This window comes from Grus americana, chromosome 1 (genome assembly GCF_028858705.1).
Source record: "Grus americana isolate bGruAme1 chromosome 1, bGruAme1.mat, whole genome shotgun sequence".
Taxonomy (NCBI): domain Eukaryota; kingdom Metazoa; phylum Chordata; class Aves; order Gruiformes; family Gruidae; genus Grus; species Grus americana.
The window spans coordinates 28627705-28639842 of record NC_072852.1 but is presented as its reverse complement, the minus strand read 5'-3'; the positions used below and the strand labels follow the sequence as shown (position 1 = coordinate 28639842).

At 42.5% G+C, this 12138-nt stretch overlaps 1 protein-coding gene across 4 annotated transcripts in view; it reads left to right on the top strand.

Annotated features, from left to right (window-relative positions):
- Positions 1-2872: 2872 nt before the first annotated feature.
- MET (MET proto-oncogene, receptor tyrosine kinase) overlaps positions 2873-12138 on the top strand; it is a 137871-nt gene continuing 128605 nt past the window's right edge. For all 4 annotated transcript variants that reach the window (XM_054819031.1, XM_054819002.1, XM_054819011.1 and 1 more), the window contains exons 1-3: positions 2873-3453; positions 5735-5822; positions 11362-11501. The gene's annotated coding sequence lies outside the window, so the exon portion shown is untranslated. The remainder of the gene's footprint in view (positions 3454-5734; positions 5823-11361; positions 11502-12138) is intronic.

Here is a 12138-nt window from a genome sequence, read left to right as displayed (position 1 = left end):
CTTGCTTTCTTCTGCAGAATTTTTAATTAAAGTTTCAGTTGTATAGTACAATTGGCACATCCTGTCTTCAAGATGCTTTTCTCTCTTATGGCCTCCTGGAGGCACAGTGATAAAATGTTGTATATTTGATAACTATGACGATATATAAATGTCCAGTATTCTGACTAGATTTGTAACTGCTTTTACTAAGGATGGAAAAAGTGGGAAGAGAGTGATTAGACTCAGTACAAGCCTGTATCCTCCCTCATTAGCAAGGCATATTTTAGTGTTGATTCAAGATACCATCCAGAAAAGGCCCTAGGCTCAATGCCTTTTGTTCTGAGAACCTGAATTTACATAACCCTGCAGGCACTTGAGTTTCCTTGGCACATAATTCTCAATAAAACTCACCGTAAAGGTGCCCAGGTCACACCTGCGCACTGCTGGGACCTACAGCTGAGATGTTCCTCTGGCTGCCACCTCCTCCTGCAGGAACGGAAGGTGATTGCTGAGGGGTCACTAACAAGAGCTGAGAAACGATGCCTTTCTGAGGTTTGTAGTCTAGCATCTCACTCCTTGAGACAGAGGAGACTTAAACTCCTCACACTGCACTCCCGGGTGTAAACTTAATCTGCTCACTGCTCAGTGTGCTGACTACTAGGGTACAATTTTTATAAGCCCAATTCTCCTTGTGTGCCATGCAGGAACTAACCATAGACCCCTAACGTGGCATGATGACTTCCAGGAGGTGCCAGGTTGCCTTGAAGGCACTGGCTGAGCTTTGTGACATCATTATTGGTCTAAAGTCTTCAGAACTCAGGTTTTCTCTTCCATCAAGCGACTGCAGAAGGGAATAAAGTGCAGAGGGGAAATCAGTGCAGAGGTGAATAAAGGCATTATGGTCTCCCGTTCTAGCACTTCTAGAGATAATTCTGTTTTCTATCTTGAAAGACTAGGGACCAAGGCTGAAGGTTGTTCTGTTTTCTGCAGACTGACAGCAGCTTTCAGGGGTTGCTTTGGCACCCAGGGATTAACTTAAATCTAAGGCTGTCATAGCTGTGACCTTCTCAGCTGATCACATCTCTGAACCTTTATCCAGGATACAGAGGACCCCTACAGTGCATATAGGCACTGACAATCTTTTCCCAGCTAGTTATTCTGAGTTACAAAATGCTTTACATCAGAGAATCCGCTCAGAGGAACCTTGAAGGACCTTGTGTAACTTTTTGGCAACTATCAGAATATAGATGTTCATCTGTGACTCTTACTTACCAAAACATTCAGCCTGCCCATCTCCAGCAACTGGAGTTCCAGATGTCACTTGCCAGATGTACATGTTGCCAGAAATCCTACTGGCAGAAAATCCAAAGTGAAAAAAGTAACATGGAAACTAGATAGTTGGTGCTAAGGGGGGGTGGGTGGGGGTGTGGAAGTACATCAAAGGGGGCAGGTGTATTCTATAGACAGAAGGACGGGATGAAAGAATCTCAGGGGTCTGCCTTGCATACTCAAGGAATGAGGAGAAACTGTGCACAGCAGGCACGTTCCATCTAGCAGTGATAGATGCACAGTTTTGAAGACAGAAAAGGAGAAGGATGACTCTTCATACCTTTCTTCAGTTCCTACCTGTGACATTTTGCAGGCAAATTCTGAAATAAAGGAGAATCATACAGAAGAGCAAATATGAACAGTGCACTGCTAGGAACCAGTAGAGACAGCAATAACCAAGGCATTAAAGTGTCATCAGGTTGTGCACATTTCTACTTGAGTGAGTCTTTCCTTGAAGGTGAATGACCACAGGTATGGTGAGATAGAGCTAGGTTTAAATGCACTGACAAGTCAGCTCAAAACTTGCCTTGGACACGGTACGTATGACCAGATTCACACAACAGGAGCCCGGCTGGGCAGGCAACTGAGCCTGGAAGCTGCTTCCCGTCCTGGAGAAGCACACTGAGAAGCAGGCTGGGGAATCACCCTGTGCTGCCAGCAGCAGTCACACTCATGCATGAAAACTCTCTGCGTGCAATCCCAAAGCCCAACCCAGATGTGCTGGTGGACAATACTGAGCCTGTGTTCCCCGCGATAAGCGCACGCTGCCTTGCCAGACTACTCATTTTATAGATATTCTCTATCTCACTGACAGAAATCCTCCGTTGTAGTCTAGATTCTTTGTAGGACAGTAAATATTCCAATAATAGGAACTGACAACTGAAGAGAGCATATGAGTTCCTGTAGGTTTAGACAAGTGCCTTTGATGTTTGTTCATACTTTGTATCTTCTGACTTTTAATCTTCTGGCTTGTGCAGTATTTTATCTCTTTATTTCATGATGTGTAGACTATGATTCAACTGTTACATCTGTCAATTCAGCTGTCTTCTCTTAACAAGAGCAAGTGTTCTTACTCCTTATTAGACAATGATTCAACTACATTTGGAAGCAGCTAAAATTCTGCCTGTTTCATCTGTGCTGAGTTTCAGTCTGAAGAACCCTGTGAAACAAAGATGCTTAGGGACAAAAATCTGGACCTATTTTTGTCAGATTTTAGCAGGACTGGATCTTTTGGTCTGAATTTGAGTGTCTTTGGAGCATCATTTCTATAGATGAAAAAATTCCTTTGTGTATCTCTAGCAAGCAGCCTTTGAGGAAGGCCACTGAAAATAGATTTACTCCTCTAGCTTGCAGAACTGTCTGACCAAATACCAGAATTCAGCATAGAGGGGTTAAAGCCAGCACTGCCCAGCTCTTCAGTGGAGTGGGGAAAGCCTTTCTGTTGCAGAGTTCTCAAAAAAACTTGGACCTCTCCATGTATCAATTTACTCCTTCCTGGCTGAGAGACTAAAAATTTTACAGTTGAAACTATCCTGTTGGTGGATAGTCATCCAAAATAAGAAAAAAAAAAATCTTAATTGTGTATGATCTGTTGAATCATGGATTACTGAGGTCTGAAACTGAAAGCAATGCTGTTGCTGATGGAAACAAGAACTGGGCTTAAATGCAGAGGGATTCCTCTTAGCACTAGCAAAAGCCTCCAGTCTGGACCCTCACCTTGAGTCCTGGGGACTCTGGCTCTCTTGATAAGCAATATTTCTCATTTAGAAGATTAAGCCTTTATAGAGACAAGGGAAAGTAAAATAAATTTGGGAAGAATTAACAATGCTGAATTAATAACATATTTGTATTAGCAACAATTAAAGGTGCACGCTGTACTTCTTTAAACCTTTTACTTAGATTCACAGCCACAACTGTGATACTTGCCTCAGCTATTGTCCTTTTGTGGTCACTACTGTCATTTCAGCTAGCCCTTCTCCTTACTTCCTCCATCAGTGGTTACATCACCGCGATATCCAGGAATTCCTTCATTCACACAGACATGTCACTAACTCACAGGGATGCTCAGCCCCACCTCACTTGTTTCAAGAGACTTACAGGGAACTCACAGAGCCCTGCTGCTCTGCTCAGCACCTTCAGCTCAAGGTATTGCTTTCCTTCCAAAGCCTCCTCCATATTAGTTCATCACAATGTCTGCAGAAGGTCTACAACTTGCAGGAGTTGCAAAGTCCTTGCTCTGTTTCCGTTCTGATTTCTGTTCTACTCTGCCGCCATTTCAGATCGAGCTTCCAGCAGTTATGTAAATGATTCTGGATAGAAAGCTTATGCAAATAAAATCACTCTCTAGCTGCCCTTCTCCCTGTTCAATAGTATTTCCTAACCTTCTCCTAGGTGGAGCTTACATTCTTTTTTGTCTCTGTTTACAAACACCAGCTAGAAGCAAAGCCTTTATTTCTTTAAGGAAACCACACTGAAAGTGGTTAAAACCCACTAGCTAACCATTTTATTGCTCTCTGTTAAGTCCTAGTACTATGTTTCCAAATGCCCATCAGATAATCACCAATGTCATCACATAATACTCATGTATTAGATCCATTTTTTTCAGTATATGGTGCTACATGTCACGGCCCCATGAACACTGAGTATGTCAAACACAAATTTTAAATTGCTCCCCAAAACTAAGCTGTCCTGCTGGGTTACCAAACACTGCTATTGATGCAGGTCTGTTAAGAAATGACACTTTTATCTTAAGAAATAACAGTTTATCTATCAACCAAGGGTATGTGGGTAGCTGCAGTCCAGATGAGCAGCCATGTTGATCCATTTTCATGGCACATACTGTCGAATTTCAGTATGTATAAACACCAAATGATTTTCTGAGGCAGAATATAAGTCCCTTAGGAGCTTTACAGTCAGTGACTTAATTTTGCATAAAGAATGGAGCAGGTGCAAATAGTTGGCATAAGACGTGTCTGAATATTTCTAAAGACTGTTCAATAGTCTTGGAAAAGGGCATGAAATGGAATAGCTCTCACAAAACAAGTTGCCTGTTTCCAGAATAAATATTGCTACACACAACATAAGTAAAAACACTTTCATATTGCCCTGCAGAAATGTCTACCCCATGTCTCCTCAAAAGACTGGTTCTCATAGTAAAGAAATAAGCTGCGGGATTTTTAAGTTCTTACCTTTTCCAACACCGATATCATTTTTCTGGCAATTTCTGTGTTGTGTGGACCTAGGACTGAAACCGGAACCATTTCTGCCATGCAAAGCCTTCCATAGCCAGAGAGTAGTGATGCGAACACAGCGAATCTGATATGAATTTATACTCTGTACTCTGTGGTTCTCTAGTGTGTGGCACTTCTCTCAGCAATAAGCTCTGTTTAACTAATTAAACTTAGAATGATTTATTTTGTGTTTCTTTTACTGGAAACTTATTTAAACACAAAAAAATGCAGAAAAGAAGTGTCATCTAAAAAGTTTGACTGAAAAAATTGTATAAGATACTTCTATTTCAGGTTGCTAATCCATGTAGTCACCACAGCTATTGTACAAAAATCTTGGATTTGATTTCTAACAGAAATATTGCAGCGAGCCACAGAGTCACGTGGAGGTTGTACGGTGCAAGAGTAAATCATCAGCTAACAAAATATCTCCCAACCAAACTGGTAATCCAGCCTGAGCATAGTCTTAAACAAGTAAGGTCTCATATAATTTGCTAGGAAAACTTACGCATTTGACACTATGTAAAAGCCTTGCTGAAAATGGTCGTGATTCGTAGAAACCTTTGGTCACGGTGCCATTACTGTTCTGTAATGAATTCTGCACAGAGGCTGAAGGTGGAAACTGGGACCAGAACAAATGTCACCTTTCCACTGGTGGATGCATTGAGGTTTGTGTCTCCAGGCAGCACGGAATAGCTTTGAGATGAATGGAGAACACAGAGCTCCTGAGGAAGTCCAAGCTGAGCCCAAAGGATGAGATCAGGCCCCTTCCTACTCCCACACAGCTCTATAAAGCGTCTGAGGAGGGGACGAGGGCTCCCTGGGAGAGCTGATGGGAAGGGAGCCAGCGCCTCGCCGAGAGCTGTGTCACCATGTCAAAGCGGTGCATAGCTGATAGACCCTGATAATTTGTCTTCACCACTGCTCTTCCACAGCCACACTGTTGACTGGTCCCAAGCAGGGGCTGAACACCCTCATAGGGACCTAAAAATGCCTCTGGCTTGCTGATTAACCTCCATGGTGAAATGTAGTATAATTTAGGATGTATTTTTCTGGCTCCCATGACATCAGAACCCTTCTGCTGTTGTATATAATTATAAAAATGTTCCTCTGACTTCTTGTTGCTGAAAATACACGGGTTGTTTTGTTTTCAAAAAAAACAACATGTTCTCTCCCTCTTGTTTTTCTATTTTTGGCAGGTTCTACCATGAAAACTGTGGCGATAACTACAGCTGAAAGCTGGAATAAGACTTAAGATGACACCCTCTAGCATGGAGCTTTATAAAGGTACCTAGCCTTTAGCTTCCCTCCTGGAATATAATACTGGATCTTTTTTATTTATATAGTACTCCTAAGCAGAAGATGAAACACGCTACTTGTTTGTAACTGGTGCTGTCTATGATCTTACTAGCTTTAACCACAGAGTAAACTATCGCTGCAGAGGGAGATGCACAGCGGCAGAAAGGGAGTAGGCACTGAAATACACCATGCAGGAGCCTGAGTAATGGGCAAAAAATGGGAGTGTAACCCTATGACCATATTTAGTTTCCACATGTGAATCTTGGCTGGCTGACACCTACCCCGAATGCCAGTGAAGCCTGAGAAGCTGGAAATCTTTCGCTCTGTGCATACAAGCAGAGTGATGACTCACGCAGAAGAGAAACGGTTTTCTTTTGCAAGAGGAACATTTTTCCTTATTGACCAGGGAGACACCCGAAAATAGCATTGCTTTCTGAGTGATTCTGTCAATTCATGGCAACACTGTGGAGGTATGAAAACCAAAGAAGCATTTACAGCTCCAGGAATTTGCTAATAAGAAGTAGAGATCTCTGTTTGAAGATAGCCAGCCAAATTCACTATATATGTCAACTCCTTGAAGACAATGAATTAAATTGAGGGTAACTCAGGCTGTTCAATAAATTCCAAATGTCAAACAAAGAAGGGAAATGAAGGACCAAATAATATTAATGCAAGATATTTAAAACGCAGTGCAATGTAATCTCTTTGAGTAGGGAGCTCAATGTATAATCTCATTTGCACTGGGTTTTATTTCTGATGCAATACATTTTCAGCATCAAAAGTGAAGAAGCATTAAACTTCTGTGCAAGATAGAGCTCTCTTGATTGCAGAAGAATGATGTTTCTTGGAAAGGAAGGACACTTCCGAGAATCCCAGATTATTGGAGTTTGTTTCGTCCAAATCTGTTGGAATTTTCCGAGTTACTTCAATGGAAACTGAAGTAAGCCAAGGAAAATCCCACCCCATAGTGAGGGAGAGCATCATTAAAAGGTATTAGTGATCAGAGCAAGGCAAACAGGACTTATTTTAACGCTTGCTTTTTTCCCTCTCCTGATTTGCTCCAGTGGCCATCTTCTTCTGAAGTTTATGAATCACACTGATCTAAACCAGCTGAAAATCAGGCCCTCGTCACTCAAAATGAGCTCACCAAGCCTAACACATCTATGTCCCATCGTGTTTACCCTGCTGTCATCTCGCTTTCTCCAGCCACGCTACATTTCGCCCACGACAAGCGGCAGCAGCGGCAGCCCCGGGGCAGCGGCTCAGAGGCGAGGCAAAGCCTTCCCCTGAAAATACCCCTTTGTTTTTCCTTTAAACCCATGACAACACGCGATTCTCAAGATTTTATTTTTATGTTTGACGAGGGGGGAATTTCCACTCTGAAAACGCCCTGAAAGAGGAGACCGGCGAAGCACCCCAAAGCCATTGCAATGCCGAGGCTGCCATCTCCTGGCTGCTCGTCCTGCCGGCCCGGCCCTGCACCGGCCCTGACGCGAAAAATAACCCCTCTTGGTAGGGAGAATAGCCATAAAACCCTCGTTTGGAAATCAAAAAGGAAAATATTTTGATCCTGCTTCAGCCCATCCTTTATTTATCAAAACACCCCAACGCACGTCTAGCAGCAGGGCTCTGCTATACTCCCTCTGACTTACAGGGGGGTTAAGGAAGTATTTAAAATTATGCATCAGCTCGCGAGATGTCTGGGATAAAAATGCTTCGGTGACTAGGGGCAATAGTCTAATATAAGACATCAATTCTAAATATGAGAAATCAAAATAAACAGACTGTAACGTACCGGCTCCAAGAACCAACTTTGTAAAGAGCACATTAGTGAAATTACTTCAACTCACGTTTCATCCGGTAAAACAAATGTTTGTCGACCAGTTTACCAGTGGAAATGTACCCTCTGCTTTCATTCCAATAGAAGTGTGTCAAAAGGTCATCTATGACTGTAAGTGTGAAAGGGAGCGTAAATGAATAAAACACTCCCTCGGGGATATCAAAAATGAAGCAGAATTCTGCGTTGACTGAAATCAGCACCAGGCTTTTCACATCAGGAAAGTGTAGTCAGAAAGAAAACAGGGAAAGCACAAAATTAGACAAGCAGACCTCCTACCTGTTAATCATCGACAGCAGAGGGATCAAGCCAGAGCAAGCTTGAAAAGATACTTTTTTTTTTTTTTTCTGCCTGTCTTCCCTGGAAGTTTTGTCTGGGATTGAGCTGAGCCAGAGGCTCCAGAAGCGCCAGGTAGTGCTGTAGCAACGGCAACGAACGAGGGGAACCTGCTTTAGTCCTGCGCTGCATTTACCAGCACAGCACAAAGCAGCCACCCCTATGAGTCCTATGGGGTAGATAAAACATGTTCCTCGAGGGAGATGATAGTTTTACCTGTAACCGCTATTTTTTCTAAGAATATGTGATCCTCTAAGGGGACAAGGGTGTTTGCAGAAGCCCAGTCCTCTGCGTCAGAAGCAGCGGTGCTGCTGGGGGGCGAGCTTGGGCAGCACCACGTTTGCTCAAGTTTTAGAGGAGTGATAGGCAGGATAACACCGAGCTTGAATTGTTGCTGGTTAACATCTGGCTGTTTTGTGCTGCTTCTATAGTATCACGAAGCAGTGCTAGGCCTCAACTCGCCGGCTGGGTTAAATCGAGCAGGCAGATCCTCTGTTTGCAGAGCCACACTAGGCATCAGGAGCAGATTGGTGACTCTGGCACAATATCTATAAATAAATAAAAGCATCAGGCTTTGCATTTGAATAGGCCTTTTTCTTTGGCAGATCTCAAAGTAATTTCTGAAGAAGGGCAAACGTTATTATCTCCATTATGGGGCTAGGTTGTATGACAAGCTCACAGTTGGGGACTGGGTGAGATCTTGGCTCTACAGAAAGCAACAGCTGCTCTCCTTGGTTAAATGCCACACACCAGCAGTCCCGAATGTTGTCAGGTCCTGGCCAACACACAAAGCCCCTTAGCCAGATGGGCAAAAACAAGCGCTGGAAAGCTGGTCCCATTACCCAGTCGGTTCTTGAGGTAACTAAAACTTCACAGAAGATTTGTCCAGAATCGCAAATAAGCAGCGATAGTTTTTAACATGACCTGCCTTTTATTTAGTTTCTCTTGCTTCCCCATACTCAGTTTTGAAATAGTTCTCATTTTTCGTTAGGCAGGGATCAAAACTTACCTGCTGCAGGGAAGAAAGACTCTTTAATTTGAAAATGTCCTGCTGGGGAGAGTTTTGAACCTGTTTCCATTTTGTGGGTTTGCTACAGGCTTGCGGATACTTCTACAACTCTTGAACACATGGCATCCCTGTAGAAAGCCTACCCTGCAGGAAGTCTGCTTCACATGCATGCTTTGTATGTAAACACCATATATAAACATCATAGCTGATGTTTTAGGTGTTGGGTCATGTTATATGTTAAACGAAGGCCTTATCACAGTCATTTCTGATTCTTAGTCAAGATGTCAAGCTGGCATCTCTCCCAGATCTCTTTGCAAAATATAAATAAAATGTTTCCTAGTTAATAGTTCATTAAACTATTTTGACGCATACACATTAACTTGGCCTTTTAGCTAGTAAGCCAGAGCACTGCAAACCACGATTTGCAAACCACAGTGCAGGTAATATCCACCCTTACGTGAGCCAGTCTGTGCATTTGTTAGCATAGAGAAGAAAGCTGCTTCCCAGCGCAGGGACGGTTCAGAAGTTACACATGCACGACACAAACACGTACACACAACAAAAACAGGCTCTTGCTGTTGGATACTGGCATTCATTACCATCTGACAGCTGCTCTGAACCAGATGGGAAACAGCCATTCCAGTTCTGCTCTAAGCCACATCCCAACACCAGCATCACTGCAAACTCCCAGGTTGGCATCTCAACCAAAAGGCAGCGGGGCAAGTGGGCAAAGGAACCAAATCCCACCCTGCTGCCGACACCATCCCTCCAGGAAAGGACTGAGGCATATTTGGTGTGGAGGGAAGGGAAGCAGGGAGCAGCGGGCTTTCAGATGCTGCACTTGGAAAGCTATGACCACATTTCATTCTGTACACAGGGAACGTCTGGGTCCAGTGTTGACAATCTGGCAGTGACTGAAAGCTGTTGAGTTAGCTCAGACGTGATAAACTGAAAAAAAAAAAGTAACAAGTCATCACCAAAAGCAGTAGTTCCCAACCCATGAGTCAAGCCTTCTTAGTGAGGCATGACAGCATTAAAGATAAGATACAGAAGAGAGAACAGAAGTACTGCTGAGACTGAAGAAGAGAAAGAACTATTAAGTTTTTATGTTTCTTCATTCTCTTTTTCACTTCCAGGTTTAAATTTCAGAGAAAAAGAACATGCTGCTTGGTGGTAAGGAAATATAGTGCTGCAGATCTCTGAAGGCAGGGACACCAAGGAGTCATGGGTGGTGGGACGTTGGAGGAGAGGAGGAAAAGAGGATAACGAAAAGCTACAGCTTTGAGGCGTGCCTAGGACAGATTGGGTATTACTGCCCTAAAAAAAAATATTAACCCAAAGCGTTTCCATATTTAGAATAGTAAAATCAGCCACATCCAAAACATTCTTGTTAAAGCACGAAGCTGGATCCAGCTCCACCCAAAGTCCAGTGAAATTCTCACCAAAAAAAAAAAAAATATTCTCAGCCCTTAAAAATAAGTATTGGCAGTTATTTCCCTCAAATTGTCTAATTCTGGTACCCTGCACAAAAATAAATTGTAAGTTGACCATATATAAAAAAATCACACTTAAACAGAGAGGTTTAGAACATAGAAAGAGTCCACTTATATAAATTTTTATGTATATCAGCAACTTGATACTCATAAAAAACTTTCCTGTTCTACAAGTATGCCTCCCCAGATCCATCAAGTTACTGATTGTCTCAAGCATAATAAAGCCAAAAAAGAGAAAGCTTCTCTCTTTCCCTTTTGTTCAAATGTGAGTATCCTATTAGACTTCCAAGACCCTTTTGGTGTTGGAGTTCCACTGGATATTAAACATCTTGTAGTTTTGCTTAGTCCAAATCTGTGTCTGTTGTACGCCTTAATAACTACAAAAGGCACCAGGTTTTGCCTTGGATTTCTATCTTTCACAAATATTCTGTGGAAAATCATCAAATATTGGATATTAATTGTTCATTGCCTGGACCCTCTTGTTTTTACTCAGCATCTTCATACTCCTTTGGGGATACCTACTTTAAAATCCATGTCAGGCTTAGCAGCGCTGTAGCACTGATGTCCTGTTTGCCTGCCCAGCAGTTCCAGTGCAATACAAACATTAGCTGCTGGCCTTGCCCCCATACTAAAAATCAGGTGATTTCATCATTTGCAAGATAATCATCATTCACCTGTAGGATCAGACACAAGCCCATAAATTCAAGGGGATTGTATTTCATTGGCTTTGGGGTTAGTCTTGCCTCCACAGCTCCTCTGTTGAAGCTTCCCTCCAAGATCTATGCTATTAAATACCTGTGCTGTTTATAGTTCACTTATTCTAGTCCACTCTCTTTTATGCCTTTCTTCCAGTGTGGGCCATGTCTAGACTTGAAAAACCTGCTTGCAAGGAAAATTGTGGTCATGAAACATATAAAGAGAAAGACTACAAGGTTCAATTCAACTATTTTTACTTTTCTGGAGTCCCAGGACTCATCTCATCAGATAAAGAGGTGAGTAAAACTCTCCTACTTTAGCAAAGCAGAAGCCAGCAAGTTTCAATGGCCTACTACAAATGCCTTCCCCTAGACAGCTGTCCTCCCAACTGCCTTAAGCATCTATCGTAGGATGGGATGGCTATGGAGGGACTGTCTGGACCTGTATTTTTTTCACTGACTACAGAAAGAGCCAAGATTATGAGCTTGAACTAGTCTGACTTTACGATGGCCAACAACAGTGAGATGGATCCCACCCACGGGATCCAAGTAAATAGTTCAGTCAGGTGAAACTTTTTTTTTTTTTCTTTCATAGTGGTGAAGCATCATCTTGAATTCATTTCTGAAAATGGAAACCTAAAATAAATGTTCTCCACTGGGAAGCAGTGCTGCCTTCCTTACCTAATGTATGATTCAAATGGCAGGCTGCTGAGAAGTATTAACATGCAGATAGAGACATACTGCAGGCACAAGAACAAACCACAACGTTAGCTCATCTTTGTGTAACATAGACAGGAACATGCTGCACATATATGAAGAGATGAATACATTAACCTACTTGCATGCACACAGACACACCCACCTTCTTTGTGCAAGGATAAATGATATCACCCTCCATATGCAAACAAATACACACAAACTTCACATGTGGCCC